Below are 7,643 nucleotides of genomic sequence, written 5' to 3' on the forward strand. Positions count from 1 at the left end.
TGCTGAGAAGAAAGACCAGGGTCTTTCGACAAATTCATGGAAAACGCAACATGAAAAAGCTCCATGTGGATTTCAAAATGTTCTGTACTAAACCGAGCCCAGACATAGATCCCATTTTCCTCCACGCTTCCGAAGTCCCCTGGTCCGCATTGCAGACAAGGGAGCAAAGCAAGCCAGGGGCTGCCCAAGCACTGCAGGGGTGATGCCGCCAGGGGAAGTGCCGGGTGAACCCGCCCGATGGCCGACGGCTAAGGTGGCTGGGGTGGGAAGGGGCCATGTCTCCCTGACTTTCATTTCTGCAAAGGAGAGGACACAGGGGCTGCTCCTGGCACCAGAGAAGTGTCAGAGAATCTGCCAGGCCCCTGGTCACACCCCAGAGATGCAGCCCGACCGCAGGGTCCCAGCCCGAGGTGAGCTATGCCCCGGGGCAGTGGAGTTCTGACCTGGAACAGAGTGGAGCGGCGGCCAGTCTTGCGGTGTGCATCCTGTGAGCCAGGACACTGGCCACAGTGTGGTGTAGCTGGGAAGCAGCTGCTTTGGTTTTGCTCCACAACCCCCCACTGAGCCGTGTGGGCGCTCACTCACACCGGCCGCAGCCCTAAGGACGAGGCTGGGTCAGTGCGGCCCTCGGTTCTCAGCTTGCTGGTGACCTGTGTCCACTGTGCAGGGCAGCAGGAGAGTTGAGTCTGGGACTAGAGACTGCTGGGGTCAGCCCACCCCGTTTGCAGAGCCCCTGGCTCTGGGTAGCCCAAGCACACCTGAGCAGCACTTGGCGGGCCTGAGCACACCGGCCTGCAAGCTGCTGCCCCAGCACCCGGACGTCCTGAGCTGAGGGTGCTGCAGGGCTGGTTGGGGGAGCTTCCCCGCTGCGGGGTCTGCTGCCCCTCTCCTGGACAGAGGAGAATCTTCACTGCTGCCCTGCTCTGGATGTAGCATTGCTGGTCCCGCACCAGCCCAGGCAGGCTATTCCTCTGCTCTTAGGGGCAGAAGCCACTGGGAGAAGCCTTAGCTCATTAACTCTGCCCCATGGGCAGCCGCTCCCCAGAAGAGCTGCAAAGGGATGAAGCAGCTCCCACCTGTGTAGATACCCGAGACCCCCCACCTGCCATGTCGCTGAGGGGCTGGGTCTGCAGGAGGAGGGGAGGACATGAGCTCCTCCGTGGAGGCAAACCCCGGTACATGCGCGAGCTACTCATCCCGCCTCCCCCCTGCACAGCTGTGTCTTCCCACGGTCACCTCACACCTGTGAGCCAGTGCAAAGCTCCTGGCGTACCTGCCCTGCAGTCTATGTGCGGGGAATTCAGGTGGATTTTTGTTTGTTTCTCTAAATGCTCTCTGTCACCTGTCTCTTCAATTACATTGTCAGAGGTTATCCTTATTAAAATGATACATACGGTGTCTAATTATTTCCTGTATGAAAATACGTCTCTATGTCTGTCCGTACATCTGTCCATCTATCAAATGCCCAGCATTTTCTTTTCTTTTTGAGAGAGAGATTTTTGTTATAGGGCACGTGCGCTTGCCAGAAAGACACAGAGAGACAGAAAGCAAGAAATCACCCCCTAGGGGGGTGGTCACGCCGCAATCCCTTCTCCTCCATTCTCCTCTCAGGATCTTGGGCACGCACGCACACGTGCCCGGCGTGAGTTCAAGCCACCTTGTCTGGGACTCGAGCAGCGGTCGACTACATGGGAGTCCAGCGACATAGCCATTACACCATTGCTGGTCTGGTGTCCAGCATTTTTGTCTATTTCTACACACACCAAAAATTCCTGTCCAGGCTTCAGCACTTCCAAGTGAAATCCTCAGAACTGTGGCCTCTGGAACACGGGGGCAGGTCCGCGTCCAATTCCTTACCATAAAATGCCAACCTTCGTCCCTGTCGGCAGGAGCATGCAGAGCGGGTGGCAGCTGCCTGGTTACTCTGTGTTTCCCGGCTGCCGGGCTGTGAGGGCGCTTGGCCCAGCCCCTTCTTGGCGCTCACAGGGCCCAGGGACAGAGCTGCTAGTGTTCCTGTCTGTCCTCTCCTTCTCGTCCTCTTTCATTGGAAGGTGCAGGCCCTCACGGAGAGGCACGGGGGCAGAGAGAACGCACCTCCCAACGGGGTGTGGTCAGGCCACAGTAGTCCCTTCTCCATTTCTCCATCCAGTCGGGATTTGGGGCACGCAACCACACGTGCCTGACACATTCCTCGAGCCACTGGGGCCACGATTTGAACCCTGCCGTTGGCCATGTGGGATCTAGCTCTCTTAACCACCAGGCCACGGCTGGCCCTTGCTACTTCTGTGATGTGAGGAAGGAATGTGGCCTGGAGCACGTGCCTAGGTCACACAGCTGCGTGTGCGTGGCCGCGGCTCAGACCCCGGCGCCAGGATGGCAGGCCTGTTCTCCAGCCAGTGTTCTCTGAGTCCACTGCTGTTCTTGGTGCGAGCCCAGCTTCTCTCCTCTGCTGCTGCTTTTACCATTCCTAGGGAGGGGACTCCAGCGTCACCCCTCCAGCCCCTCCAGGCTTCACGGCAGAGCTTGGAGTAAGGCACTGTGACAGGGGAGAGCACAGCGCGGACAGAGTCAGCGGCTGCAGGGGCCCGGCTCAGCTCTGCTGGCTTGCACAGACAGCGTTGCTTGAACCTAAATCACAGAGGTCCTTATTTTTTTCCTCTCACAGATGTAATTATCACAGATGTTCATTATGAATTCATAATGAGGGTGCAGAGCAGATGGTGCAGACTTAAAATGGCACCCACTGCCAGTGCTTCCCGGTGGGAGGCCTGCCACCGCTCCCCCGGCAGCCCGGCGCTGGGAGCGGGAATCTGCAGAGGCCCTGTGCCTGCCTGCCCTGCGAGGCTCTGGACTGGAGGCCGCGGGGTATGTGCCCGTTAGCAAGCCCTGGAGCTGACTTTTGGACCAGGTGCCCTCCACAACCTTCCACAGCCGTCTCGTCTCCTGAGAACCCGCTCCCGGGCTGCAGAGCTCGGAGCTGGGGTTTATTTCCCAGAGCCCACTCAGGCAGGGGTGGAGCCATCCTGGGGCTGCACTCGAGGTCCCGAGCCCCTCCCCGGGCTCACGCCTGCTCACTCTGGGACTCCGCCTGGTTCTGCTCTGAGCCACCCCCTCTTCGCAGGAGAAGGGCTGCTCTGTCTGCTGTCCGGGCGGAGTAGGGCCCCGGTGGTCTGGCGTTTAAGTCGATGCTAGTAACTACGGACTGGGCGTCTCACGTGTCAGCCCCTCCATCCATGCGGGGTCATGGTATGACTGAAACGCCTTCCGAAAGGAAGAGAGTCGGCGGGAGACCCGTGTGCTCGCCAGTACGGTAGGTTTGTGGACTTACGGCGCAGATCTGAGGGGCGTGCTCCCACCTGCAGCTCGTCAGGGCCCCCACCACGGACCAGGACACGCACTCGCAGTCCCTCTGATGTGCCAGGCTCTTGGAAGGCGCAGTGACAGCAGAGGCTTCCGGAAAGAGGCTAACAGAAGTGCACATGGCAGCCTGGCCACGCCTGGCATGCCCACGTGGGTTTTGGTGCTGGCCCTCAGGTAAGCTGCCGCCATCTGGTCTTTACTTGCTGAATTTCATGAAACCTCTTCTTCTGACTTCAGAGAAATGTTGTAAGATCCACTGGGGAGCAACAGATGGTGTAATGGTTATGTTGTTGGATTCCCATGGAATAGGCCATGCTTCGAGTCCTGGACCCGGCGGCTTCAAACTCACGCCGTGTGCATGTGTGCCCAAAATCCTGAGAGGAGACTGGAGGAGAAGGGACTGTGGCTTGGCCATTCTCCCGTGGGGTGATTGCTTACTTTCTATCTCTGTCTCTTTGGAGAGCACACATACCCTACAGCAAAAATCTCTCTCTCTCTTGAAAAAAAAAAGATCAAATGAGGGAACGTGATGAGAGCTACTGACAAATTCTAAGTGCTGTGTAATATCTATGTTTCTAGAAAATTATGTTAATACAGGTATTGTCAGCCTGGCCCGTGGGTGCCCGGAGCCAGGCAGTTCTGTCAGGGAAGGAGGTCCTGAGCAGCCTAGGGGTTTGACCAGTATACCTGTCCTGGACCCTCCAGGTGCACCTGCACCCTCAGCAGTGATGACCGGAAACGCCTCTGGACCTGGCAGAGGGGCAAGGCTATCTCCAGCCGAGAGCTGGCCGGGAAACCTCGCAGCTTTTCCGGGCTGGAGGTCAGGGACGAGCAGAGGGGGTGCTTTCGGAGATCAGATTCCAGACCCTGTTCCCACCTGTGGAACGACTTTCAAGCACAGGAAGAGGTTCTGGCTGGAGCATTTATTTCAATTATACTTTGTCTTCAGAGAGTGTCAGCTATGAGCTCACCCGTGAGCAAGCCGTCCCCGCCGTGCTGAGAGGCCGGGCAGCGAGTGTGTGGGCCCCCACAGCGAGGCGGGTGCTACAGTAGACTTTGGATCAAGGGGGTTGTCTAGCTAGTGGCCAGGGACGTTAGCAAGTAAAATTCTAGTGGCATGTGGGACCCAGGCTAGGGAGAGGGGTGTCTCGGCAAACGCAGTGCGGAGTGACTTAGGAGGTGACTGAGGACCGAGGTGGTTAGGGAGCCAGTGCTAAAGCCGGCGGGGCTGTAGAGCTGGAGCAGATTCCGCGACGTCCCGATCTGCTCGGCACCAGGCGAATCCACTGCAGTCCGAGGGACCACGGGAGTGCGCCCCGTGACGGCCAGGCTCCCCGTGCCTCCAGTCGCCGTGCCCGAGGGCCTCAGCGGGTCTGCCCATCCCACCCTTAGGTAGGATGTGAGCACTTGGCGGCAGACCTGGCCTGTGTTCCCCTCCCACCGGCTGACGGCGACCTGGGTGTGCCCTGAGCCTGGTCTTCACAGATGTGGATTAGAAATGAGTGTGATGTGGAGATGACCCTGCCGAGCTGCCGTCCACGGCAGATGCACCCCAGAATCGAGTGAAGAAAGGGGACACAGGTGTGGCGGCTCGTGGTCTGACTGCCGCGGGCCTGGGCTGGCGAGAGCAGCCCACGTTTACGGAGGGCCGCCTGCTTGAGAGCACGCTCGGTCTAGCGAGAGTTCCACCCCCTCCACCCCACAGGGCGGTCAGACGTCAGCCGTTTCCCAGGTGAGAAGCTGAGGCTCAGAGAAGAGCTTCCTCCCGAGACGACGCCCGTTGGAACAGGGGACTGGACCTTGAAGGCACAGTTCTTGGCCCACAGCCCCGGCCCTACGTGGGTGCCACGTGTCCCGGCAAGGGCGCGGCACCTGTGCATCCGGCACGGCCTCTCCCGCACACGGTGTGCAGTCACCACTCCTCCTCCCTGTTATCTTGGCTCTGGGTGTTATTTTTGCTCATTAAGAAGGAGGAGGAGGGGTGGGTGGTTTTCAGAGGCTCCCACAGGCATGTGATCAGAAATGAGTGTCTCCACGTGGCTTAGCATGGGGTGACACGCAGCGTGGAGCCTTGCTCATGGCTCTCAGCAAGCATCTAGACACACGATGTGTGTGTGTGTACATAGCATGTACGTGCGTGCATATTTTCATGCTGCACACATGCATGTACATACATGCACATGGTTTTCTGATGATGGAGGGGTGAACTTTATTTCTTCGGACCTTCCTCCCTGGTGTCTCATGAGAATCTCATTTTCCCTGTGAAGTAGGACATTTTCACTAACCTGACCAAGTCCCGCGTGACCTCAGCACACAGAGGCGAACTGGGGCCGTGACAGAGCCTGGAGAAGGGTCTCTGTAGATGGTGCCGGCAGCGCCCCTGCAGATCCCGTTTCACCCCTGCTGCCCAGCGGGAGGATCCCTGACTCCGGGGGGTGTTAAGACCCTGGGCCTTGCCTAGAGGTTCAGGAGGGAACCGAGCCTGGTGAACCTCCGAGAGCCCGGGGTTATCGTCAGCGCCTGTGACAGCTGCCTCGAGCCATTGATTTTTCTCTAGTTACAGAACTTCCCGTCTGGCACGAGGTTTTTCCCCACGAAGTTGTTTGAGTTTTTAGCTGAAATGGACAGTGGGAGAGGCCGTGGTCTAGAGGAAGATGGCGGGGGCCTCGCCGTCCTCCCAAGCATCACCCGACGCTCCTTCTCGCTCCGAGCTGGCATCGGAGGGCGGGCCACGCTGCGCGATGACACTTCCAGTACAGACCTGTTTTCAGGGGCTCGTGACAGCCCGGAGGAAATCGCTCTTCGGGCTGAAATTTCTCATATCCGTTCTCACCTCAGAGGTGACAGTCTTGCTCTGAAAGTCTGGCAGAAAGCTCCGGATCTGTGATCGTGTAAGTCCTCTCGAACGGCCATGGGGTTGGGGCGGGTGAGGGCTTAGGGACTTAACAGGAACGAGGTCCGGGAAGGCCAGGCCCTATCGTGGTGCCGCGCTGCTCACGCCGTGCTGGCACCTCGTGGCAGACTGTGGCCGGGCTGCGTGGGACCTGAGCCTGCGAGTCCCCACAGTTCTGGCTGCAGGGGCTTGGTTGGGGGGACTGTGGCGCGAGACCCCATTGAGGGAGCCTGTTTCCCACGCTCATGAAATAAACTCAGAAACACCCGTTCCAGTACCTTGTACATACCGAGCACTCAGTAAGTAGTCAGAAGAATTCACTTTACTGTCATCACTTATCAACACCAGCCATGGACCACGCTCTTCAAAGTGAGAGTACTTCCGAGATTTCCAACAGGAAGCCCTCAGGGAGTGCCAGCCTGCCCTCTGCACCCACACCATCTGCAGCCAGGAGGCAGCGAACAAACCCAGATTTACAATAGGAGCCAGCAGACCCGCGGGGCCCTGGTGGCAGTGCCCACTCTGGGCCTGCCTGGCAGTGCCTCTGAGCGGGGCGACGGGAGGAAGGGTCCGTGGGAAGTGATCTTCCAGCTCTGTTGGCCTCATTGTGGCAGTGAAAGGTTTGCAGAAAACTATCAGTAGACGCTCCTCCAAACTGGTTTCATTTCATTTCATTTCATTTCATTTTTGATGGCCAGAGGGCACGTGTGCTCCCTGGAGAGAGACAAGAGAGATGGGGAGGGGAGCACGCGGCGATGGACACGTCCTGCCCTTCTCTCTCTATCCTGCCGGGACTTGGGGCATGTTTGCACATGTATGCATTGTGTTTTTTCAGCCACCAGGGCCTCCTGGCCTCGCTCACACCACTGTCAGCCCTGTGGGATCCATGTGGGACCTCCCTGAGCCGCTGGGCGTGGGGCTGGGCTTATTCCGTTTTCAGTTTATTTATTTATGGTAGAGAGCACCCCAATAGGGTCTTGCTGCCATGCACCATCAGCCCCCAGCCCAGCCAGTCCAGGTCGTGGGCAGCGAGACCCCAGGACAGGCCTGGGCCCTGTCCAAGTGTGACCTGCCAGCCACTGCACCGCCCTGTCCCCCACGCTGGTTTCCAAAGATCCTCGAGCCGAGTCAACGTGCCCAGGCCTGGGCAGCAGCGAGCCCTTTCAGCTGCAGTTGGCCTGGGGCGGGGCACGTTCTTCGGAATGGCAGCTGCCCGTGCCCTCACTCCCTGCGAGTGTTGAGAGCAGCACCGTCCCTGCGTGCAGAGTGCCCTGAGGTGGGGATGGACATTTTGGCACTTTTGTGACGATGTCTCCCCACCCATTGATCGTGGCTGGGGCTCGTCTCTCCTCGTGACTCCGCTGTATTGAATTTGAGGTTTGCTCTTCCG

Source organism: Tupaia chinensis, unplaced genomic scaffold (assembly GCF_000334495.1).
Source record: "Tupaia chinensis unplaced genomic scaffold, TupChi_1.0 Scaffold000037_4, whole genome shotgun sequence".
In the NCBI taxonomy this organism is placed as follows: Eukaryota; Metazoa; Chordata; class Mammalia; order Scandentia; family Tupaiidae; genus Tupaia; species Tupaia belangeri.